This window comes from Narcine bancroftii, chromosome 14, assembly GCF_036971445.1.
Source record: "Narcine bancroftii isolate sNarBan1 chromosome 14, sNarBan1.hap1, whole genome shotgun sequence".
Classification (NCBI taxonomy): domain Eukaryota; kingdom Metazoa; phylum Chordata; class Chondrichthyes; order Torpediniformes; family Narcinidae; genus Narcine; species Narcine bancroftii.
This window is the reverse complement of record NC_091482.1, coordinates 60,057,239-60,083,305: the sequence shown is the minus strand read 5'-3', so window position 1 is coordinate 60,083,305 and position 26,067 is coordinate 60,057,239. Positions and strand designations below refer to the sequence as shown.

The 26,067-nt window shown below is 42.4% G+C and overlaps 1 long non-coding RNA gene across 6 annotated transcripts in view; it reads left to right on the top strand.

Annotated features, from left to right (window-relative positions):
- Positions 1–26,067, top strand: part of LOC138749385 (uncharacterized) — a 165,906-nt gene that overhangs the window by 32,102 nt on the left and 107,737 nt on the right. For 2 of the 6 annotated variants that reach the window (XR_011348595.1, XR_011348600.1), the window contains one exon: positions 792–887. This is a non-coding gene — a long non-coding RNA (uncharacterized lncRNA). Of the gene's footprint in view, positions 1–791; positions 888–5,535; positions 5,648–26,067 lie in introns of all 6 variants that reach the window. The other 4 variants (XR_011348598.1, XR_011348599.1, XR_011348596.1 and 1 more) reach the window with 4 other exon arrangements.

Genomic DNA, 26,067 nt, shown 5'->3' with positions numbered 1-26,067 from the left:
AGGGATGTACTGATATCTCCACCTCATTGATTGGGCAACCTTTAGGTAGTTGTGACAGCAGCTGAATTTATAGGGCATCCAAATTTCAAACATTATCCCATTATCGTTTATTTATTCAGGCATAACATAATCTAAATCAGTGGTTTTCATACTTTCCGCTCACACCACATTAAGTAATCCCTTTGCCATCGGTGCTCTGTGATTAGTAAGGGATTGCTTAAGGTGGGATGTGAGTGGAAAGAGAAAGTTTGAAAACCACTGTTTTCCATACCATCATACTGTTTTAATTGTACTTAATTGACTTGTTATGTGCACGGTTTCCTAAGGAAATGGGCCAATGACAATTTTTCTCAAGCAAAATATTTCAGTAACAATTGGGTCTAGAGCAGTGGTTCTCAACCTTCCCTTCCCACTCACACCCCACCTTAAGCTATCCCTTACTAATCACGGAGCACTGATTGCACAGGAATCTAAATCATTTCCAATGACTTCAATTTAAGATCCTTCATGATCTTGTTAAGTACATTAGAGCAGCTGTTGGCTTTGGGACAGTGGTGGAGAAGACAGTCCCCAAGTCCAAAGATATGGGGTGTGTTTTGAGGGGGTCATGTTCCAGAATATAGCCATCTGTGAAGTGCTGAGGATGTATTGACTGCTGGACATACTGCATTAAACAACATACTATATTGAAATGTAGGAGTCTTTGAAAATTGGTGGTAGAGTTCTTCTGATACCATGATACCACTTAAGTGCCTCATCTTTATTAATAATTATTTTTGTTTGATGTTCAGGGTGTTGCCTCAGGCTGGTACTTGGCAGGAAGCTGAACATGGACCTGGGGAGAAAGGTGAGCTCTCACTTCTTGTACAGCTTGGCAAGAAACCTGGGTGAGTACCTGCTGGGAAAAAGTTCTGGACCAATGGATTTACACCGTTTACAAATGAATCTGCACGTTGTGTGCTCATGGTTGAGTCATAATTTCTTGAGAACTGTTTGGATGATGCTGTTTTCTGAACTGAAGCTTGCTGCCACTGCCTGGGCACGTAATTTACTGTAATGACTGCCATCATTGAAACAAAGCACTCGAACCTTTCAGCAACTGATCTCAAAATCACACAAAAATTAAATACAGTAAAATCCCCATTATCCGGAATTCCAGCAACCAGCAAAAAAATAAATTGCAGAACAGCAGAGGTAACATGTTTAAAATTGGTGCCCCAGCGGTTAGTTTGCCAATCACGCAACCGGGAAACACACTGATCCGGCATCTAGTGATCTGAAGGTGCCGGATACCGGGCATTTTACTGTATTCATGCTTGAGATGTATTTTTCAAGGGATGTGGGGCATGAGGGATAAACATTGGCATGTGATGAGTGATTATAATGGTGAGTTGTGACTGATGACCATCATTACTACTTTGTAGTGGCGCCCCTGAGAGGTACCACTGAACCACCTTCCTTCCTATCCCCAAGTCTGTGGCTGAATCTAATTAATCGTGTGCCATCCAGTGAGAAAGCTTGTCAGATATTTTTAAATGGCTGCAGCACATCTTCTATACGTCGGACAAGATTGTTGAATGAACAGTTTTTATTATTTCCTTCTTTTGAATGGTTATTTGCATAATTACCTGTTTTTTTAAAAAAAACTGCACTGCTGTGAAGAATTTGTGATTGATGTAATTGGGTCATTTAATTTCTAGTGGTACGGTCTGTGAATTAATTAATGCATTCCAATTATTTAATTGATTACTATATCCCTGGCACATTCCTGAGAAGTTATTCAATGTGGAATTTAGTGATTGTTAAAGTTTTCCGTGTTGGCTGACTGGTCATTCATTTCTTTTTGGAATGGAAATAGAACATTTTTAAATGGGTATCGCTTATACAGTTGCTCGGGCCAACTGGGGCTTTGTTATGGATGTTTCTGCTGGTGAGGAGCTGTTAGCTGAGTGTCATTATGTCAGGGAAGGGATCTTCCATTGGTGACTGTGATGAGGAAAAGTTTCTTCTGTGAGAGGATTGTGATTCATTGAAATACTCTGGACCAAGGAGAGGTGGTTGCTTTCGGTCACTGAGTAGGTTAAATAATACATTTAGAATTTTAAATATCATAGAACTGAAGGATATGTGGTTGTTTTAGGAACTCTGCATTAGGAAAGATGATTAGCTGAAATCCCAAGTGTTCAGTCCACGTTGAAGTTTATTAGCATCTGATTGTATGAGTACAACCCGACCAAACAACGTTCTCAGGTCCTCGGTGCAAAAACATGCAAACACACGTACAGACAAATGATACATATTCAGTACGTATATACATCTAATATATATTTGTGCATGTATGTCTGTTTGTTTGTTCTCCATGCAAATCAATATGGAACACTCTAATAGGAGTAACATTTAACGCTGAATGTCATGAGCACATTGAATTTAACCTTTAAGGTCATATGAAGTTCAAAATTTTAAAAAAGAACTTGTACCATATAACCACTTATAGCACAGAACAGGCCAGTTCGGCCCTACTAGTCCATGCCGTAACAAATCCTCACCTTCCTAGTCCCACTGATCAGCACCCAGTCCATACCCCTCCAGTCCTCTCCTATCATGTAACTATCCAGTCTTTCCTTAAATTTAACCAATGATCCCGCCTCAACCACGTCTGTCGGAAGCTCATTTCACATCCCTACCACCCTTTGCGTAAAGAAATTTCCCCTCATGTTCCCCTTATAATTTTCCCCCTTCAATCTTAAACCATGCCCTCTAGTTTGAATCTCCCCCACTCTTAATTGAAAAAGCCTATCCACGTTAACTCTGTCTGTCCCTTTTAAAATCTTAAACACCTCTATCAAGTCCCCTCTCAATCTTCTACGCTCCAGAGAAAAAAGCCCCAGTCTGCACAACCTTTCCCTGTAACTCAAACTTTGAAATCCTGTCAACATTCTCATGAAAAACCTCAATTAATTAGTCATTCAGAATAAAAATAAGCAGCCAAAACCAGTTCAACCTGGGCCCAAAAAAGTGAAGCAACATTGGCAGAAGCTCTTCACAAGCCCAGAGACAGCGGAGGAACATCAGTCTCGCCTCACAGACGTGCAAGGAGCAGGCAGCAGGAAACATAACAGCAGCGATAGGCCCGTCTCAGTGCTCAGGCCTCCAGACAGGCAAGGGGCAGGCAGCAGGAAATAGAACAGCAACACCAGGCCCGCCTCAATGCTCAGGCCTCCAGACAAACAAGGGGCAGGCAGCAGGAAACTGAGGAACAACGCCAAGCCCGCCTCAGTGCTGATGCTGCCAGGCATTCCGTGTTTCAACCATGTAGTCAATTTCCTGGAAAACACCAGGTATCCTGCTAGAATATAATAAATAAATATTAATGGCAGGTGGCATGGTTAATGTATTGGTTAGCATAATGGCATTACAATGCCAGTGACCCAGGTTCGAATCTGGTGCTGTCTGCAAGGAGTTTGTATGTTCTCCCTTTGTTTGCTTGGGTTTCCTCCCTTCAAAAAACTTAGCCTAATGGGTATTTGGGTGGCAATGGCTTGTCGGCAGGAAGGGTCAGTTACTGTGCTGTATATCTAAATTAAAATAGTAGAGTCTCAGAGGGTTTGTATGAGCATTTCATTCAGTCACTCACCAGTTGAGCATCTGAAATAAAAGAGTCAAAGATGGAAATACTTAACAGATCAGGCTCCATCAGTGAGGAATGAAAAAGGGAGTTGATGTTTCGGCACTCCAAAAAGATCCTTAAATATGCATTAAAAAAGACCGGATTCAACAAAATAATCAACACATTGCAAAATCTCCTAATCTCCATCTATTCATTGATGTAAGAATTTTCCAGGCTGTTTGTGGGAATGACATTCAACTTTTTTATTGTCTTCACTGACCCGAATGTCTGTCACACCTCTATCAACTCAACTATATAATGTGTCCATAGAGTTGCTAACATCTGCTTTTGCTCCAGTTTCCATTCTACATTCTTCTTCTTTGGCTTGGCTTCGCAGACGAATATTTATGGAGGGGTAATGTCCACGTCTGCTGCAGGCTCGTTGGTGACTGACAAGTCCGATGCGGGACAGGCAGGCACAGTTGCAGCGGTTGCAAGGGAAAATTGGTGGGTTGGGGTTGGGTGTTGGGTTTTTCCTCTTTTGTCAGTGAGGTGGGCTCTGCGGTCTTCTTCAAAGGAGGTTGCTGCCCGTCGAACTGTGAGGTGCCAAGATGCACTGTTGGAGGCGATATCAGCTCACTGGCGGTGGTCAATGTGGCAGGCACCAAAAGATTTCTTTAAGCACCTTTGGTGCACCTCTGTCTCGGTGGCCAGTGGAGAGCTCGCCATATAACACGATCTTGGGAAGGCGATGGTCCTCCATTCTGGAGACATGACCCACCCAGCGCAGTTGGGTCTTCAATGCTTGCGTACTCTGCCAGCTCGAGTACTTTGATGTTGGTGATGAAGTCATTCCAATGAATGTTGAGATGCAGAGCATGGGTACAGGCCTCCTCGACCCACGATCCCATGCCATCCAATTGACCCACAATCTCAGCCCGCCTTGAAGGGTGGGAGGAAACCAGAGTGCCCAGAGGAAACCCCCACACACGGGGGAAAATCAACAATCTCCTTACAGACAGCACGGGATTTGAACCCGGCCGCTTCATTAACCTGAGTTAAGGTGTTTGAAGTTCTGATAGATGAAGCATTGTAGGGGAGCAGAACTATACCACAGAGAACAATCAGAAATCATTGTGGCGATAGATAAATAGTTTTCATACTCATTACTAAACAAGAAAGGAGATTCAGAAAGTAGAGGAAAGAGACGGGACAATGATTCTTGCATTGGGGAAGGCATGGTCTTAAATCCACTGATACTGACGAAATGGGCTTCAACCCCATGGGTATATCGCCTCTAGTGCGTGATTGTGCCTTTACAAGGGTGATACAGTGGTGTATTGGGGAGTGCAGTTGCCTCCCAGTTCCAGTGATCTGTGTTAAATCCTTTCCCACCCCCCCCCCCCCCGGTGCTGTCCATGCAGAGTTTGCAACTTCTTCCTGTGACCATGTGGGTTTTGTAATGATACTCAAGTTTCCTTCTGCATCCCAAAGGCATGCTTGATTGGATACTGTAAATCACCCCTTGTGCAGGCAAATGGCAGGGTACTCAAGAGTGGAGAACTGCGAGAGATGATTGCTTTCAGGTAAATCAGTAAGGGATTGGGATTAATGATACTGCACTGGGAACTGGCATAGACTTGATGGGTCAAATGGGCTCATTTATCATGAGAAATAAGAGAAAACAGGAATTAGAAATTGTATAAGGTTAACATGTTAATTAAAATAATTAATGCCTCCTTTAAGAGAATCAACTTGGAAAAGCCAAAACTTTTTTCTATAGGTTGTAATAAATGATGATTTCTTAATGGTTCGAAATGAACTCCCAGCTTTAATTGCTTTCCAAGTTTCTTTTTTTAATTTTTTTCAATCCATCCGTTGATTTATTCCCTTGCAAACTTGAATGCTTTTAGAATATGAATTTCCAGGTCTTATTCCAGCTATCTTGAGGAGTATGCCTGGTTTAATTAAATTTGAACCCGAACGAGGCTGGGATCAAGTAAGGCATGGAGAGGAATTCCTACCTGCTGGAGATGCCAGGTAATAATTTAGTTGTGCCAACCTGTCTATTTGATGGATTAACAGCACAGGTGGATGTGTGGAGCATTATTTGAAGTAATGGGATTTCCTTAAGTGCCTTGCCCAGTACTGTATTTGTACTATCTATCCATTTGGCAGTGCTAATCAAGTTTGGTCCATCAAGATTCCCAACATTTCTGCTGCATGTGAAATCCTGGAAGTAGCTCTGAACAATGATGATGTCGTACACAAAAAGGAGCAGCTCTAAGAGAGTGGTTTTTCTTTAATGCATGTTCCCTTTAACCGGCTCTTGGTCTACGTTTTAAACCACTGAGCAGAGGAGCGTTTGATTGCTAAGGTATCCAGCACCTATGAGGATTGGAAGATACTGTGAATAAGTGAATTTGCCGGTTGCTGGAGTTGGCGTGTTGAATGGATTGACAAACCGACCACTAGGTGGTGCCAATTTTATACTTTTTTTAAAACCGATTTCTTTACCATGATTTTTTTTTGCTGGTTGCTTAAATTCCAAATAATGGGGATTCTACTGTAGTTCATTTCTCTGAAATGAAACATCCTTTATAATTGTAATCAGGGAATGCTCAGTTGTCTTTCATATTAATAATGTACTCCATATGAATGTAAAGGTACGATTGTTCTGCAATCCCCCTTCAAATCATTTACTCTTAGACTTTCAAGCTGCCAACATTAACCACTTCGATTAACCACAGTTGATTGACCCCTCCCTCGCTTTCACAGTTCATGTTCCCAGAACAACTTCCATTCTCATTAACCTCAAATTCAAGGTGCTGGGTTTGTGAAACCAACAAAATGGTGGCTCTGCAAACCACTGTCCAGTTTGAGGACCACATCACAATGTATGCCCTGCCTCTTCGATCTTCCAATGCATATTGTAAACCTACAGATGTTTGGTGGAAAGTGTGCTGCATCATGGTATGGTAGGGGAACACTAATACCCCTGAGCATAAAGCCCTCCAAAAGGTAGTGGACACACCCCAGGACATCCCACACAAAAGCATCGAGAACAGCTACAGGGAACGCTGCTGTCGTAGAGCAAGAATCCACACCACCCAGCACACACTCTGTTCTCACTGCTCCTATCAGGAAAGAAGTCCAGGTGTCACAAGACTCGCACCACCAGGTTCAGGAACAGCTGCTCCCCCTCCACCATCGGACTCCTCAATGACAAACTCAATCAGGACTTGATTGATTTTTTTTTCTCTCTGTATTGCACAGTCAGTTTGTTTACATTTCTTTATTTGTTTGCACGTGTGCGTTGTGTACAGTTTTTCTTGCACTACCAACTCTGCCTTGGTGGTGTCATGTATGTTTTCTGACAATCTGAAAAATCAGAATAGTCGATGAATTATTTTTGCAGAAAGTAAATGTGCTATCAAAATACAATTTTTTTGATGGGTGTGGTTGAGAGTGAAATATTAGTTAAACACAAAAGAAATTCTTCAGCCCTGTCTGCTACTGACATGGACTTTTTACTCTCCACTGACAGCCTGGTGGAATTTCAAAACAATGACCTAAATGTTGCAGTCCACCGGAAAGGTTAATGCCTTTCGTGTCTTTGGTAACACTTGACAACAGTGTTTTTCAAAGGTTTTGCTTCCTGAAACAAAATTGGGGATTATGATAGACAACTTCAAGTTGAACACAGAGATAATTTCACATTTGCTGTATCATGAATGAAGTTGGAGAAACATTGCATTTAATTGCATATTGATACACAGTGTATTAATTCAACTGACCTAAAAATGTTTTGCTGCGGATTTTAATTTTACTCAGTATCTGATTCCTCTCGTGTTAGTGTCCAGCATTGATGGTTTCCATTTGCCCTGATATCGCTTTTGCCATGGTCGCAATGTCTTGGTGAAACCTTCCATCATGTTCATTACTGACTGCACCAAGGTGAGCAGGGAAGAAGGCCAAGTGTGAATGCAGAAAAAGAATTTTCTATGACCTGTTGCACTTCCATGATTTTGTATGCTTGAAGTTGACAGTACATAGGTTCTAGCTAAAAAGTGGTACATGATAGGAAACCTTTAAGGAGACTTTTGTAATTGGCAGCCCAAAATCCATAAGATCCACCCAAAAGTGTTCAGGAAGCAAAATCTTCATCATCCAATGTAATTTTGAGAGCAAACCTGGGTCTTGAACAAGAAAAGCAGGCATCCTCAACCAAACAGAGAGAATATCCGCATAACATAACGTGTAGAGAGAGGACATATCATTGTAATTGGGCATTAAAAATGAAAGCAAACAGGACGCATCACCAAAAATGTAAATAAAACTATGCAGCTCAGAGCAAATTCAGAAAAAGCTGTGAAAAATCAAAACTCACGTCTGTTTCGACTGCATATACCATTTCCAATTACATGGATGAGTTGACAGCGCAAATAGGTGTGTGGCGATGATTCCATAGTTATTACATGGTTATGGTTGCAGGGTGACCAAGACTGGGTGCTTAACATTGCAGGTTACATGATGTTCTGAAAGAGCAGGCCAAAATAGAAGTGTTTGGGAGGAAGGGGAAGGTGAGGGTTAGGGTGAGGGGGAGGATTTATGGTTAGGGTGAGGGGGAGATTTATGTTATTAATCAGTGACGGATTGCAACAGTCTTTTTATTTTGTGGGGGGGGGGAGGGAACTAATCAATCCATCAATGCCAATATATTTCAAGTGAGATTGTTACACCGTTATGAATGTGCTTTAGGTGTAGTGTGGTGGATGGAACTTTTGTCCATTCCACCTGACTGTGTAGAAAGGTGAGATCTTTCTGGGATGATCTGGGAGACATTCTTAAAAATATTACAAAAGTAGATTTTCCACAGGATCCAGAATCGAACCTTCTGGGAGACTTTAGGGACATGAGTTTTAGACTGACCAAATACCAAATTCAGTTCGTGAAGGTCACCTTGGCGGAAGCCAGGAAATGATTAGTGGTTTCGTGGAAGTCCGACTCCCAACTAAATACCCAACGATGGAATGTGGAAAGGCAGAGTTGTATTTCCCCTGGAGAAAACCAATTACACCCAATTGACCTACAACCAGGGTACGTTTTGAAGGGTGGGAGGAGACCAGAGCCCCCGGAGGGAACCTATGTAGACACGGGGAGAACGTACAAACTTTTTACAGACAGCTTCAGCTTCAAACTCCAATCGCTGGTGCTGTAACAGCATTGTGTTAACTGCTATGCCAACCGTGCCACTAATGTAGGGCATCCAAAGAAACGAGGGTTGTGTGGTGATATGTAATTACACCACTAGGTCACCAGGGGTCATCCCGGTGACCTTGTATATAAAGCAGTCCAGAGCTCGTCTGGCCTTCCAGGTTCGTCTTGCAGAGAGACAAGACCTCTTAGTGTACATATTAGTTTATTAAAGCTGTCTTGTACTCGCACTGCTGGTGTGGTTATTGTCAGTACAGATTGAGGGTAGGAATGTTGTTGGATTCAGCAGCGAAAGAAAAAGGCTTGCAAGAAATACATGCACTTAAACAAGAAGACTAAAGAGGCTGGCTAAGGTTGGCCTGGGACTTGAGAGAACAAGGCTGGTGGATTAGTTACAGGAAACAAAAGTGACAGATAAGTTCAGTCAATTTTCTGCATCAGCCTTCCTTGTGAAGGATGTTGCAATATCCCCAAGGTAACAGATGGGCTGATTCCAAATAACAGAGAGGAAGGTTTAAAAGTGATAATTGAGAACTCGTGGGGATATATGCATTTCACTGCTGGTCAAATCACCAGATCCCTGATGGCCTGCACCCAAGGGTTGCAGAGATGATGCATTTAGCTGAAATTAAAAAAAAAAGTTAAATTCTGAGATGATTGGAAAGCAGCCAATATGTCTCCCTTGTTCATAAAGGAAGGAAGACAGAAGGCAGGAAACTATAGACCAGTTAGTTTAAAGTCTATTGTTGGCAAGATGCTAGAGTTAATAGACAAAGAGGAAATAACTAATTATTTACAAAAACTGGAATAAACCAAGGCAACATGGATTTATGATGGATGTCAGGTTTGACAAATATGTGCAAATTCTTTTGTGGATGTGAGAGGTAACATTGATAGAGAGGCACCTATCGCAGTCTGGGACATCGTAGGTTATGGCGGACTGGTACAGAATGGGTGTTGAGACCAACGTAGATCAGCCATAATCATATTAAATGGAGGGGCAGACTTGAAGGACCGGTGGGGGGGGGGGGGGGCTACTCTTGCACTCCTTTCCTTGTGTCCTTGTCTCATTTAAAATCCTTCAGTAAATAAAACACAAAGGAGTGATTTCCTGCACTTGTTAAAAATACACCTGGATGAGAGAATTTGGTGGTAAGTTGAAGCTTATTGTCAAATGTACTGGGGTACAATGTGACTGTTTGTTTTGTGAGAAGTCCTGCTAATCAACCCTTGGTAAAGTAAAATCCCCATTTTCCAGCACCTATGGGGATTGTGGATGCCGGATATGCAAATTTTCCTGTCGACTGAGACTCAATCTTACAATGCCTAACTAATACACCTGCATTTAAAAGACAAACAGCAGAGCAAAATGTAAAGTAATTTGAAAGAACAAAATCAGAATTGTGGTCATTAATTATGTAAAGTTCACTTCAAATTTAAATTTAAACCCTGGCCGCTGGTGCTGTAACAGCGTTATGTTAACCATGCCGCTGTCATAATTAACCACCTCTCCTAAGTTTACAGATAAAGCTTCACTAATATACTTTATACCAATAAAGACTCTTACTTGGCAGGGATAAAGTCACCCAACAGTGAGTGGTATCTACCAGCTCTTCACCCGGGTGCTGCCATTTCATTCAAACACAACTTTATTGACACTTTATTCAAAAAGCTGCTATGGGCGGGGCACGACCGGGGCTGAACGTTTGCTCCCAAGGGGTTGCTTCGGAGAACTTTTACAATTGAAACTTTAATTATTTTAAATCTATTTATGACTTATTTATTTCGTTAGTTTTTTTTTGCCAGTTGTTTGAGTTTCTGGATGATTGAATGCCAGATAATGGGGATTCTACTGTACATCAGTAAAACTGCAGGACAGAGTGTAGGATCAGTGATCAGCTAGAATTGACCAAAGTCACATTATTTTCCTGCTGTGAGTTTTGCCAGGGGTCTTATAATGGTAGGGAAAAAACTCCTTGAATCTGATGGTGTCTGACTCGTGCTTCTTTGCGATGGGAGGAAAATGAAGAGAGCATCGTTAATATGCGGTGAGTCGTTGGCTGCTTTTCCAAAGCAGGGAGAGTGTAGACTGAGTCAATCGAGGGGAGGGGTGTTCAAGTCCGAACTAAATATACAGCTTTTTTTACATCTGTTAAATTTAACTGACACCTGAATTTAGTACAGTAACCCCCCCCCCCCCCCCCCCCACCAGTATCTAGCACCTATGGGAATTGGTAGATGCTGGATAAGTGAATTTTCTGGTTGCTCGAGATTGTGTGTTGCATATTTTTTTTAACCTATTTATTGCTGGTTGTTTGAATTCCAGATAATTGTGATTTTACTGTATTTAAGTTCATGCGCTTAGTGAGTTTTACTGCTGAAGGACATGGTTAGGTACCAGCGAAGCTCGTGAAGGAGCAGGGTAAACTGTGCAGCAATGGCTGCATTAAACTCCACATTACTATGGACGCTTTGTTTCATCTAAATGACATGATCTTCACTGTGTAACGTTCCCTCACTGATGTTGGAAATGATTGCCTGAACTGATTGTTTAGGTCCTAAGTTGGAGTTTGAATCTAATACTCTCAAGCTTGAAGGCAAGAGGGTTACAAAGTAAGCCAAGAAGATTCAAAACAAGTAAACCCGGAATTAAATTTCTAAGCCAATTTCTCATTCAGTATTCACTGGGCTTCTAACATGATCACAATGTTATGATTCATCCAGGGGTAGTGTAATTAAAGATTATAATCCTTTGAAAAGGTCTAGTTTTATTTTTCTGGAGCATGTTTGTCTTCCTTTTCTGATCCTCTAAGAGTTGTAATTATTTTTGACACTTTAAAAGCCATAGGAATTTAAAATGTAGCCATGTACAAATGGCTAAATGTACAAGGAATGCTGATGAGGTTTTGAGCAGGTTTTAAGATTTAATTGTTCCCTCAGTAGATTTACAATTTTGTTTCTCTGAAAAGTTCTCCAGCTGCAAGTAGGAAAATTAAATGTAGTCGCTGGCCAAATGAACAAACAAACCATCTGCCAATGATCAAAGAAAATTACATGGAGTGAAATTCCTCTTTCAACTGCAAACAGGAGATACCTGTATTTGAAGACCTGCTATCGAAATTGCACAAACTGAAATGATGGATTTCAAAGCCGGTGTTGTGACCTGAGCCACTAGTTAAAGGGAGTAAAACATGATCTCCATTCTTTTTTGGTTGAGGGAGATTTCACCTTTATAAAATGCCTTATTAACAATACCAACAATATTTGCAACATTAGAGAAATGTTCTGACTGCCGTGTACATCTGGCACCATTATTCATGGATGCACTTTAATTCTCAATGCAGATTTCTTTACAGTTCTCACTGTAGCTGACGTTCAATCAACACACCATCTGCTCATAATTAAAAGGAAAAAGAAATTCCATATCATTAAAATAATCAGAGCATCCCAGTGGTTTGAAGGAATAGAACTTTGTTCGTAAAACACAATCACATGGAGTACAAATTGTTTAATGCTTGTGTTGTCCTACTCTAGAAAATATTGCTCAGGTTGGTTAATTTATGCAAACTGGTCAAGTTTGGAGGGAATAATGTCATACACTAACCTAGTTTGCCTGAAGGCTTGTGGAAGCTGCATCAAGGGGAGAAAGTAACAAAGCGTGCCCAACTAATTACATTTAAATGGCAGGACCAGGTCCAGACTAATGGAAGAGAGTGGCAGAGACAACCCTTTAACCTCTGGAAATAAGTTCAAATTGAGTTTTGACTAATGGGGTGCACCTGATGTATGTCATGAGCCTGGACGTCTCTGTCAATGGAGAAAGCAGCCTACAGATCAATATACTCAGTCAGTTGCCACATAGAAACAAATCCTTGCTTTGACTGGGGGTGCCTTTTGCACTTGGCCATTTGAAATGCAGTCACTGCTTTGATGTAGGAATTACAGGTGGCAAGACTCCACAATGGTTAAAAGAAATTCTGTTTTGGTGTAGGTAAGGGCACCAAGGACAATTCTACCTTTCCGATGCATTGTTACGGGAGCCCTGTGATTTGTGACGGCGCAATTAGTTGCTGAGTGTAACGGTTCACTTGCCATTTTGTTTTGATTCAGAGCTGAGCATATTGCAATATTGCAAGGCTAGATGGGGAAAGTGAGCTGTGAGGGGTGGCAGGGACTGGAGAAGGATAAAGAGTTACAGAAACGTGACAAATTGTATATAACGTGGAGAATTGTGAAAGCATCCACTTTAGAAGGGAGAATATATTTATTCAAAGAGAATTAGATGTCCTGTAGATAACATATAAAATTAATAGATTCATGTTGCAAACAGGAACATAAATTCACTTATAGCCGTCATCAAAGAGTCAGAGAGTACAGATGTCTTTTAAATGATTAAGTGGGACTCCAGAGTGGGACCACTTGCACGATTATTCAGTAAGGATCTGTATCCAAAGATTGTGTGTGATGTAAATCCACTTGATGTGTTTCCGGGATGAGGGAGGAGGTCTATGAGGAGAGAATGGGCCGATGTGCTCTGGGTTTTCCTATATAAATGTATATTATAGCTCAAAAGGGGGCAATGCCAAGAGGCAGTTTCCATTGCAGGTGGCCTGGAAGTAGCTTATCAATGTCAGGATAATGAATAGCCCACATTGGATTCATGCAACAAAGGGCTGTGAATCTTTGGAATTTGCTCCCAAGAGCCACAGGCTCAGTGGTTGAGCATGTTCACTTTTGAGGTTGATCGCATTTTTGGCAAATTAAGGAATTGGTGGGTGGGGGGGGATTTTGAGGTAAGTGGAATTGGATTATCAATTCTCATCAAAGAGATCTGTGAGAAAGCAAGCACAATTTTCTGAATAAATGATCAGGTGTCTAGGATGGTACAATGAGGAGGATTTTTTCTCTCTTTGGCTTGGCTTTGCATACGAAGATTTATGGAGGGGTAAATGTCCACATCAGCTGCAGGCTCGTTTGTGGCTGACAAGTCCAATGCGGGACAGGCAGACACGGTTGCAGGGGAAAATTAGTTGGTTGGGGTTGGGTGTTGGGTTTTTCCTCCTTTGTCTTTTGTCAGTGAGGTGGGCTCTGCGGTCTTCTTCAAAGGAGGTTGCTGCCCGCCGAACTGTGAGGCGCCAAGATGCACGGTTTGAGGCGATATCAGCCCACTGGCGAGCTCTCCACTGGCCACCGTGACAGAGGTGCACCAAAGAAGAGGTACAAGGACTGCCTAAAGAAATCTCTTGGTGCCTGCCACAATGAGGAGGATTAGACAAAGACTAAAGGGCGATGAGAAAAATATTTCCATGCATCAAAAAACTCTTTCCTCATTTCCTGCCCTTGCTGAAGAAGGGGTTTGCCCCAAACATCGATGGGGTTTTTTCCAGTGAGTGCCGCGTGACCTGCAGTACTTCTTCAGCACTTTTGTGTACGTCACGCAATAGGGCAATAGACAGACTTTGGAAAGGTTTCACGATGGTTTGATTGTTATGATGGTGGATTATTACAACTTGGCTATCTGATGTACTCTATAAAATATATACATTTTTTTGGAAGAGTTTCAGAATTCGAGCTTTGAATTTACAAATGTTTCCAAATTCTCATTGACATCCTCACATAAAATCCCTGCATCTTCACTTATGTGTAATTGTTCTCCAAAATGCTCATGGCTGCTCTTTTGTTGCTTTGAAGTTAGTGACCAATTGCTCTTTCTCTATCTTCTCCGTTTGGTGCCAGCAGCTTCGCTGGAGTTGACGTGTTGGTGGTGGGTACAGCAGTCAGCCACCTTCGAAACTCCTGACTGGATTTTTTTCCTCGGGGATTTACTCCCAAAGCCTTTCCCCTGAGCGGGTCTAGCCCCACAAGGCAGTGGAGATTTGAGTTTTCCCTCTCCTAGATGAGTTACCATCCATGGTTAACGAGCCCCATCTGCCAGGTGTAACTGGTTTCACTGTGACAGTGGCCTGCCTTCTCCTGTCAGTGAGAACAGCTCTGCTGGATACAAGATCTATGCCACACGTGTCTATGTGAGTGTGTGTGTACTTTGATGCACGAATGGGAAGAATTGGACCCCTTGTATCTTATAACCATTGGAAGCCTAACAATAGAAGTTAAATCGGATGGTAAAGTGCTATCACCTGATCTGAACCCAGCTTGGGAAAAGAAAATGTTACTCTTTCTAGTGGAAGCAAATATTAGCCACAGACTTTGAAACATTAATTGCAGTTAATAAGGAAATAGAAGTTAATTGTAAGTTTTAAAACTGCAAGTTAGAACATGAACCTGCGGATGGCACTATATAACCATTCAGTGTTCAGCTCTTAAATTTCATCACCAAACTGTGCGAATGTCTATGTTATAAAATGCCTTCATCCCAGATGAAATGTTAATTTGCTTTAAGGGTTGATTACTGATTAAGCCCTTTGTCTTTGTGAAAGCCCTGTGCTCTTCCAACCAAGTCTAAAGGGAGTAGATGATAACACTGACAAACCACCTCAGGAAAGGGGGCGGTCATCAGCTTCAAAAAGCTGAAGTTGGAATATTTTTCTGCTCATTCCCACACATTAGAGGCAAAATGTGTTTCTCCGAGCATTGCTTGTGGATGAAAAATAAATGTATCCAAGTTTCAGTAACGGAGTCATTGATAAAATGACAAAGGTGATTCCTGGAAGAGCATGTGTGTTGAATTCTAAACTGTAATAATTGTTTCCCACTGCTTTAAATCTTTCCCTTCCTCTTTGCAGTTTTGAGCATTTGTTGTCAGCCAGTAATGTTGTACCTTTTGCCTCTTAATTATTCCAGGAGGGAGCTTGTCCATCAACTGTCTAAAAAAAATGCTGCAAAGACATGCAAGCAGCTCTTTTTGCCATGTCCAGCCACCTTGTTTGCCGTCTTCCTAATGATTTTATCGAGGAAGCTTTGTTTGATTCTGTGGATCTTTCTGGGCTTTATACATTTCTAGAATTCTAACACTGGGTAGGAGACTGCGATGAAAGCAGAATGGGAGCAAGAAGATTTATGGAAAGGTTTCACCTTGACGCTATCCTTATCTAACCTTCCCAGAGAGAATGTCACGACTCTGCTGGAAGCCAGAATCATGATAGAACGTCAAAGGATCATTAATTTGAGATGCTCGTGACATGTAGTTGAGTCAAGTTTGTTGTCATCTGATTGCACAAGTACAACCTGATGAAACAGCATTCTCCGGTCCTTTGCAAAAACATGCAGACATACCACCAGACATAACACACATGCATGCAGACAAACAAGACAGGACAAGTATTTCACTGTACAAATAAATAAATATTGTTTTGAATGGTAAGTTCCACTCGTCGTTCAGCATTCTCACTGCCCGTGGGAAGAAGCTGTTCCGGGTGGTGCTGGCTTTGGTACTTCTGTATTTTTTCCCCAATGGGTGCAGCTGAAAGATGACGTGTGTGTGTGGGGGGGGGGAGGGGGTGAAATTATGTGTGTCCCCTTCAGACAAGGATTCAGGTAGATCACATCGGTGGGGGGGAGGGGGGAAGATTCCAATGATCCTTTCTGCCACTCATAGTCTTGTGGATTGACCTCCAAAGAGTGATGATCCTTTAGGACCAGTTCAACCAAGATTCTGTCCAGTTACTGATTAATAGTTATTTCCTTTGATTTTAGTTTAAAGTTTGAAATGGCTCCCATTTCTGGATGGCAGCATCCAGCATTAAATTGGTCAACATCAGTTCTTTTAGAATGTGTAATATCTGGATTAGGGCTAGAATGCACCAAAGAATGGAAAAATGAAGATTTGGGGTGAAAGTAAAACACAATGCTCCAGAAACTCGGCAGGTCAAACAATATACTTTATGTAATAAAGATAAAGGTACAAAACTAAAGTTTTGGGCTTGAGCCCTTCATCAAGGAATTTTTAAAAATGTAGACAGGAGGCAAAACATAATGGTGGGGCAGAAAGGGGAGTACAGTCCCAAAGGCAGGTGGATAAGGGAGGGAGGGCACAGCAGCAGGCAGGGGGAAGAGGGATGGCTCTGTGAATGGAGAGGGAAGGGGGTGGAGAACTGGAGGAAAGAAGACTGAGGGAATGGGAAGGGAGGGAGAACGGAGAGCGGGTGAGCAGAAACCAGAGAAGTTGATGCTAATGCCATTTGGTTGGAAAGTGCCCAGGTGTAAAATCAAGTGTTGCTTCTCCAAGTTATGAGTGGTCTTGGTGGGACAATACTTGAGGCCATGGACAAACATAATTTTGGGACCCACCACAGTACATCCAGGAGAAAATCACCCTCTGTGACATATGGTAACCAAGTGATAGCAGTTGTCCCAACCCTATTCCTGAAATTCACTTCCATTGGATGACAAGGTAATTTCAGAAGACTCTTTTAGGATGCATGCATTTATCACATCACATATCTGGAGGGTATTTTATCTGAGGGTCCTAGTTTGTGTGAAAAATGAATGAAAAAGAATAGAAATTTCTGTATTTTAAATGATCATAAATTAAGCATATGCATTGCACATTTTATTCATAGTGGAAATTTTAAAAATAAATGATGTATAAATGTATTTATTGAAGTCAGTGCCATGATTTCCTCAACTCCAGACCACAATTAGTGAGGATTGGTCAGAATATCACTTCCACATCTCCATGAGCACCACAGGGCTGCATTCTTAGCCCCCTGCTCTACTCACTTTACACCTACGACTGTGTGGCTCGGGAGTGACAATAACACCATTGACAAATTTGCCAACGTTACCACGGTAGTGAGTTGTATAAAGAAAGGTGATGGGTCAGCATACAGGAGGGAGATTGAAAACTTGGCTGAATGGCGAATCAACAACAATCTCGCACTCGGTCACCAAGACTAAGGAGCTGATTGTTGACTTCAGTAAAGGAAAACCAGAAGTAGACAATCCAGTGATCACTGGGGGATCAGAGGTGGAGAGAGTTAGCAAATTAGGAGGTTCTTGGGAGTCACCTTCTTGGAGGATATTTTCTGAACCCAACATGAAGAATGCGCTTCAGTGCCTCTACTTCCTCAGGAGTTTGCAGAGGTTCGGTATAACACTGGAAATCCTGGCAAATTTCTATAGATGTATGGTGGAGAGTTTGCTGACCGGCTGCATCGCGGTCTTGTATGTGGACACCAAAACCCCTGAGCATAAAAACCTCCAAAAGGTAGTGGACACAGCCCAGGATATTACAGGTTAAACCCCCCCCCCCCACCCCCACCCCACTATTGAGTATATCTGTGGGGAACATTGCTGTCAGAGAGCAGCAGCAATCATCAAAGACCCCCACCACCCAGCACACGCTCTACTGTTGCTGCTGTTACCATCGGGAAAGAGTTATCGGTGCCACAAGACTCTCACCACCAGGTTCAGGAACAGCTGCTCCCCCTCCACCAGCAGACTCCTCAATGACAAACTCAATCAGGGACTCATGTAAGGACTCTTATTGATTTTTTTTTTTGCTCTCTCTGTATTGCACAGTCAGATTGTTTACATTCGTTATCTGTTTAACAGTTATTTTGATTGTTTATGTTGTGTACACTTTTTGCACTACCAATTAGTGGTAATCCTGCCACACCCAGAGGGAAAAAGAATCTCAAGGTTGTATGTGATGCCATGTATGTATTCTGACAATAAATCTGAATCTGATAAAATAACATGTGAAAATAGCAGGTTGTGTTAAGTGAGCAGAGGAGTCTTGTCTCCTTGACAATGTAATACTTGATTATCAAATGAAACGCCCTGCAGTGCATTTGTAGATGCATGAAATGGTGCAGTCTCAACTTTTTAAGATACATGTCACTCATAGTGAAGTCTCTTATGAAATATTTGCATTATTGCATTTTCTGAGAACTGGACAGCTGTATATTTAGTAACCAATAGAAAGTAATGTGCCCTACTGGGTTTGACAGATAACTTGGGTGACAGATTGTTGGACAAATTAATGCAAAATGCCAAGAGATGCTCCAGTTTCATCAGATTCCTGTTCCAGGTGAGGTAAGATCCTGCATTTTTGGTGAGATTATCTATGTTTAAAATAGGAAAATCCCCATCGAGTTTGATAAGTTTCACTGTGACTGATATGGAAAGCGAAGTCTTTCTTAGAGAAGGCAATCTCTTCAACAGGCATTATGTTGAGTGACAATTTTCCAAGATCGTACAGCATTTTCCTCTTGTTTGCCACTGCAGAGGTAGGTGCCCTTCATCCGTCAGAGAATTGTGTGATAGGGAGCTGAATGAGGAAGACTCCAGGGACAAGCCTACCCTTGCGAACCATGTCAGTGCGCCAGCCTGGTTGATCAATGTTGGCTGAGAAACCACCATTGGCTGGAACACCTTCCTATGTCTAGTGTGGAACCTCAATATGGTCCCATTTTCACGATACCCGGTACATTGAATTGTATTGGATTAAAGATGGACTGTCAGAAGGATGGTCTTTGAGTGGCCATCAAGTTCTGATTGTGAGAGTGATGAGTGAGAACCACAGCTCTTTCCCAAATGCCTTGTGCCAGCCTCCATTTAAGAATGTGGAGCACATAACGTGTTGTGGTTTTTGAAGAGTTTCAGAATTTCAGACTCTTGTCTCATGGTCACAGATCCATTCCTGGTTGGACCTGGAGGTGCTGATCAGGTTGAACTAATCGGCATTGGGATTTTGGTCATTGCATGAACACAGCGACATGGTGCAATTTTAAATCCTCTTCTGAACAGAGTGCAAGAACTGAGTCTATTTTAAAACTGACATGCTGTACATCTGCGGGCCGAGATTAACCATTGAGCAAAATAAGCTCGTGCTTAAGGCACCAAGGGAAGGGGACACCAAAATTTTTTCCACTGCCGGATTTATTATGGTGCAGATGAACTAGGGCTCCTCAAAAAGACCCCCTCCCCCAATAAATGAAAAACACACACACACACACACACACACACACACACACACACACACACACACACACACACACACACACACACTATATTTAATATTGTTGTGGGGTCCGACCTGGAATAAAATTAAATTTTTGATCTATTATTTCACATTTAACACTTATTAAGTCTTAATGTCTTGTCAGTAAGACCATGGAAGGGTTGAGGGGCATCAGTTGGCCTTAATCCCGCCCTGTACATCTGCCAATATAACTGAAGGACTGGATGGACATTTCCGTCATCACTACAACCGTGAACCACCTTGAATTGTTCAGACATGCTAGCCTTTGATCAACATGGCAGCTGGTGCCCTGAATCCCTGTTGGAGCCTGCCGGCATCACATCTGTGAAAAGGATTCATGTCATTCTTACAACACCAACCACCATTTTGTAAATTTTATTATTATTAAACCAGCCAAGATGCATGAGCTGCTGGTGGCTTTTGTTTCTGTTTGTAATGCCAAGATTTCATGGGCAGTGTTAAATGCTTTCACCAGTGCATCAACACAAATTGCCTGATGATAAACTGATCAGGAAACTCCGAGACTTGGGCCTCAATACTCACTTTTTAACTGGATCCTGAATTTCCCCACCTCCAGACCTCAGTCAGTGTGGATTGGTAAGATCACCATCTCCACAGTCTCCACCAGCATGGGAGCACCACAGGTTGCACACTTAGCCCCCTGCTCTCCTCGCTTCACACCTATGACTGTGTGGCTTGGAACGACATCTACAAATTTGCTGGTGATATCATAATAATGGGCTACAGAAGAAGGAACAATGAGTCAGTGTACAGGAGGGAGATGGAAAACTTGGCTGAATGATTCACCAACAATAACCTTGCACTCAATGTCATGAAGACCAGGCAGGGAAAACTAGAGATGTACGATCCAGTGATCTATGGGGGAATCAGAGGTGTAGAGGGTAAGCAAATTTACATTCTTGGGAGTCAGCATCTCGGAGGGCCTTTTCTGGACCCATCATACTAATGCCATTGGGAAGTAGGCCTCTTCCTTCTCAGAAGTTTGCGCAGGTTCAGCACGTCATTGGAAATCTTGGCAAACTTTTACTGATGTGTTCCGGAAAATGTACTGACTGGCTGTATCATGGTCTGCTCTGGAGACACCAACACTTCTGAGCAGAAAGTGCTGCAAAAGGTAATGGGCACAGCCCAATACATCACAGGCAAAACTCTCCCCACCATCGGGAACGTCTATATGGAATTCTGCCGTCAGAGAGCAGCAGCAATTATCAAGGATCCACACCACCCAGGACACACTCTGTTCTCACTGCTACCATCAGGAAAGAGATACAAGTGCCACAAGACTCACACCTCCAGGTTCAGGAACAGCTGCTACCCCTCAACAATCAGACTCCTCAACAACAAACTCAGAGACTCATTTAAGGACTTTGCTCATTATTTATTACTGAATATTTATTTTCTGGATTTGCACAGACTGTTTGCATTTTTTTGTATACATTTCTTTCTTCTTGAATACAGTTTACTGTTACCAGTAATTAGACATTCTGCCTGGCTCGCAGGAAAAAGAATCTTGGGGTTGTTTGTGATGTTGTGTATGTTCTCTGACAATAAATTTGAACTTTGAAGTTTGATGCCAACTCCGAGTTGCATTATCTGACCTGTGTGGTTTTCTGTGAATTTTGAATTCAAAGATGACTGGAGTGTAGTGACTTTTTTTAATGTATATGATATTACACAAGGGTTTTTACTGTTTCTCTGTACATGTGACTACAAACCATAGCTATAAGAACATAAAAAATAGCAGAAATGGGCTATTCAGCCCATTGAGTCTGCCCCACCAATTATTGATGACGATCCATTTTCTCATTCAGCCCCACTGCCCCTTCTCCCCATAACCTTTGATCCCCTGGCTAATTGGGAACCTATCGATTTCAGTCTTAAATGCACTCAATAACCACAAATGCCTGTGGCAACAAATTGCTCAGATTTACAACCCTCTGGCTGAAGAAATTCCTACGCATTTCTATTCTAAGCGGACACCCTTTGATCCTGACGTTGTGCCATCTTGTCCTAGACGCTCCCATGGCAAGCAATCTTTCGACCTCTACTCTGTCCATGCCTTTCATCGTTTGAAATGTTTCAGTGAGATCCCCCTCATTCTCCAACAAATACAGGCTGTCAAATGCTCCTCATGTGATAACCCTTTCATTCCGGCAATTGTCCAAGTGAACCACCTCTGAATCCTCTCTAATGTCGGACCATCAATTTTTAAAACTGTTCACGCTACTCCACCTTCTTGCTCTTGAATTCTATTCCTCTTGAAATGAACGCTAGCATTGCATTTGCTACCTTCACCACCATCTCAACCTGCAAGTTGACCTTCAGGCTGTCCTGCACGAAGACTCACAGGTCCCTTTGCATCTGGGTATTTTCATTTTTTTAAAAAACATAGGCTGCTCCTCCACCTGTCTTCGTATCATCCACCAACTTGGCCTCAAAGCCATTCATTCTAGAATCCAAATCATTAATATACAACATAAAAAGAAACAAGGACAGATTAGCTTTAATCTAAACCTATCCATGGTAGCCTTGGTCCAGGAAATAAATTGCCTGGGGGGGCGGGGGGGTGTCTTTGTCAATGACCCCTATTCAGTAAGGGTGTACATATCTCGACAAAGATTTGACCAGTCTCACCTTTGATTCACTCTGTGGCAGAATTACGTGCTCGCATGTGTGTTGATGAATCCCCAATGAAGGAATGACATCTTGATGAACTGCTAAACTCCTGGAACTATTTCAGTGGCAAGTTTTAGAAAGAGAGGAAAGCAAGAGTGTGGAATTATTAACACAGTGTTGCTTTCCTGATGAGCTCCAGGTGATCATTTGAAATACAAGTTGAATTGTTTAGTGTCTATATATTTTTTGCTTTCTTGTGTTTTATTTATTTATAGAGTCCTAACCATTCAATGCTTTCAGGTGCCCATTTTAGTGATAGCTATCTTACTTTAAATGCCTAGAAGAGAAAACATTGCTTATCAACAAAGTTCACACTGATGACAATGTTTCTACAAATATGCAGAGGCAATCTTTAATGTAAATAAAGTATTAAAATATTTAATCGGATTATCCTTGAAATAGGTACTGGCTGCTTGATAATTTGTGGAAAGCAATTTTGACTGGTCTGTCTTGTGAAGCGAAGTCGGAGAGCAATAACTATTTATAAGCTGAGAATCCACTGGTCCACTTTATAGCTGGTTTTCAAAATGGAGGGTGCACTTGGGAGATGAAAAGCAAAGCTTAAGTAAAGCAACTTCTCAGATAAAAGGGAGGCAATGCATTTGGTAACAATATTTGATTTTTTTTAAATTAATAGAATGGTAGGATTTATTTCTGAGGCACATGTCATAATTTTTCTTGAGTCTCCCTCATCAAATTGGGTAAAAAAATTGGCCAGCAGGGATGGTACTTCTCTTGAGCCATCTCTGCTCACTGCCGTGAGAATTAGATCCAACAATAAGCCTGGTGCATGCTTCATACACGAGGAGTGGACATGCACGATTTACTTCCCGATGAACCCTGAATGATCAAAGTAGATGAGTTTCTTTTGCATTTTTTTAAATGAAATTCCTGGTTCATTGCAGTTAGTCCATTCACCCATGAGCCTATACATGGTGGACTGAAGGAGGATACCAGAGCCCCTGGTGTAGGAGTTGACTTTTCCCCAAATTTCTAGATTTGGGAATGATTGGAGAATGGGAGATTTCCAATTTATTGTCAGAATATATACATGACATCACATGCAACCCTAAAGGCCCTTGAAATATGGTAATTAACTGCCTTTTTTACTGATTCTCTTACCTGTGTGAACGTGACAAACACGAGATGGGGCGGGGGTCATTTTCATCTTGGTACTTTCCCACCAAGGTAGGTCGTGTCACATTGGCTCCTCTGTAAAAGGCTTACCCACCTTCCTGGGAAACGCTGCAGGTCCCATCTCCTTTTGACCCGGGATGCCAGGTTGCTGTGTAAAAGGTTGTACTGAACTGGCTTTTCTTGGTTCAATGTGAATGCTCCGATCAAACTCAACCTGGCTTTAAACGTGGGTCATTGACATGCCAATTTAGTGGGATCTCTGTGTAAAAGAGGTATGAGATTCTCTTTCCTGTGGATTGCCACTTAATAGTAGTACAAAAAACTGTACACAACATACACATGTAAACAAATAAATAAATGTAAACAAACTGCAATACAGAGAGGAAAAATATCAATAAAGTGCAAAAGTAAGAGTCCTTAAATTTGTCCTTGATTGAGTTTGTTGTTGAGGATGGAGGGGTTGCAGTTGTTCCTGAGCCTGTGATACACATCTTGTAGCATTGATACCCCTTTCCTGATGGTAGCAGCGTGAGCAGAGTGTGTGCTAGGAGGAGTGGATCCTTGATGATTGCTGCTGCTCTCCGACGGCAGCGTTCCCTGTCGATGTTCTCGATGGTGGGGAGGGTGTTGCCTGTGATGTCCTAGGCTGTGTCCTTCATTCAAAAAGGGAAGGAGACAAAAATAAGAAGCTACAAGAAAGACACTCGACTGAAGATGCTGCAATCTGGAGAAACCAGAATCTGTTGGCTTAACATCTGTCACAAGGATAAGATAAATTTAAGATGCACTGTGTAATCAAGTGAAACGAACATAGTTTAGTGAAAGGGAAGTCATGTCTGACCAGCTTAATGAAGTTCTTTGAAGATGTAATGTGGTGTGGATAAAAGGGAAAGTGATGGGTATTCCTAGATACCTGGAAGATATTTGATGACATTTCAATAGAAGCTTTAGCTATTCTTTATTTTCTTTCTTTGGCTTGGCTTCGCGGACGAAGATTTATGGAGGGGTATGTCCATGTTTGCTGCAGGCTCGTTGGTGACTGACAAGTCCGATGTGGGACAGGCAGGCACGGTTGCAGCGGTTGCAAGGGGAAATTGGTGGGTTGGGGTTGGGTGTTGGGTTTTTCCTCCTTTGTCTTTTGTCAGTGAGGTGGGCTCTGCGGTCTTCTTCAAAGGAGGTTGCTGCCCACCGAACTGTGAGGCGGTGATATCAGCCCACTGGCGGTGGTCAATGTGGCAGGCACCAAGAGATTTCTAAGGCAGTCCTTGTACCTCTTCTTTGGTGCACCTCTGTCACGGTGGCCAGTGGAGAGCTTGCCATAGAACACGATCTAGGGAAGGCGATGGTCCTCCATTCTGGAGACGTGACCCACCCACCGCAGTTGGGTCTTCAGCAGCGTGGATTCGATGCTTGCGGACTCTGCCAGCTCGAGTACTTTGATGTTGGTGATGAAGTCATTCCAATGAATGTTGAGGATGGAACGGAGACAGCACTGATGGAAGCGTTCTAGGAGCCGTAGGTGATGCCGGTAGAGGACCCTTGATTCGGAGCTGAACAGAAGCGTGGGTATGACAACGGCTCTGTACACGCTGATCTTTGTGTGTTTCTTCAGGTGGTTGTTTTTCCAGACACTTTTGTGTAGTCTTCCAAAGGCGCTATTTGCCTTGGCGAGTCTGTTGTTTATCTCTTTGTCGATCCTTGCATCAGATGAAATGGTGCAGCTGAGGTAGGTAAACTGGTTGACCGTTTTGAGTTCTGTGTGCCCAATGGAGATGTAGGGGGACTGGTAGTCATGGTGGGGAGCTGGCTGATGGAGGACCTCAGTTTTCTTCAGGCTGACTTCCAGGCCAAACATTTTGGCAGTTTCCGCAAAACAGGACGTCATGCGCTGGAGAGCTGGCTCTGAATGGACAACTAAAGTGTAGTTCAGGGACAAGTTGCTCTTGTGTCTTGGTGTGAGCTTGCAGGCACCTCAGATTGAAGAGACTGCCATCCGTGTGGTACTGGATGTAAACACCGTCTTCATTGTTGAGGTTTTTCATGGCTTGTTTCAGCATCATGCTGAAGAAGATGGTAAAGAGGGTTGGTGCAAGGATGCAGCCTTGCTTCATGCCGTTGTCAATGGAGAAGGGTTCGGAGAGCTCATTGCTGTATTTGACCTGACCTTGATGGTTTTCGTGCAGTTGGATAACCATGTTGAGGAACTTGGGGGGGCATCCGAGGCTCTCTAGTATTTGCCAAAGCCCTTTCCTGCTCACGGTGTCAAAGGCTTTGATGAGGTCAACAAAGGTGATGTAGAGTCCTTTGTTTTGTTTTCTGCACTTTTCTTGGAGCTGTCTGAGGGCAAAGACCATGTCAGTAGGTCCTCTGTTTGCGCGAAAGCCACACTGTGATTCTGGGAGGACATTTTCGGCGACACTAGGTAGCTTTAGCTACAGGACGAAGCAAAATGATCAGGATAAAA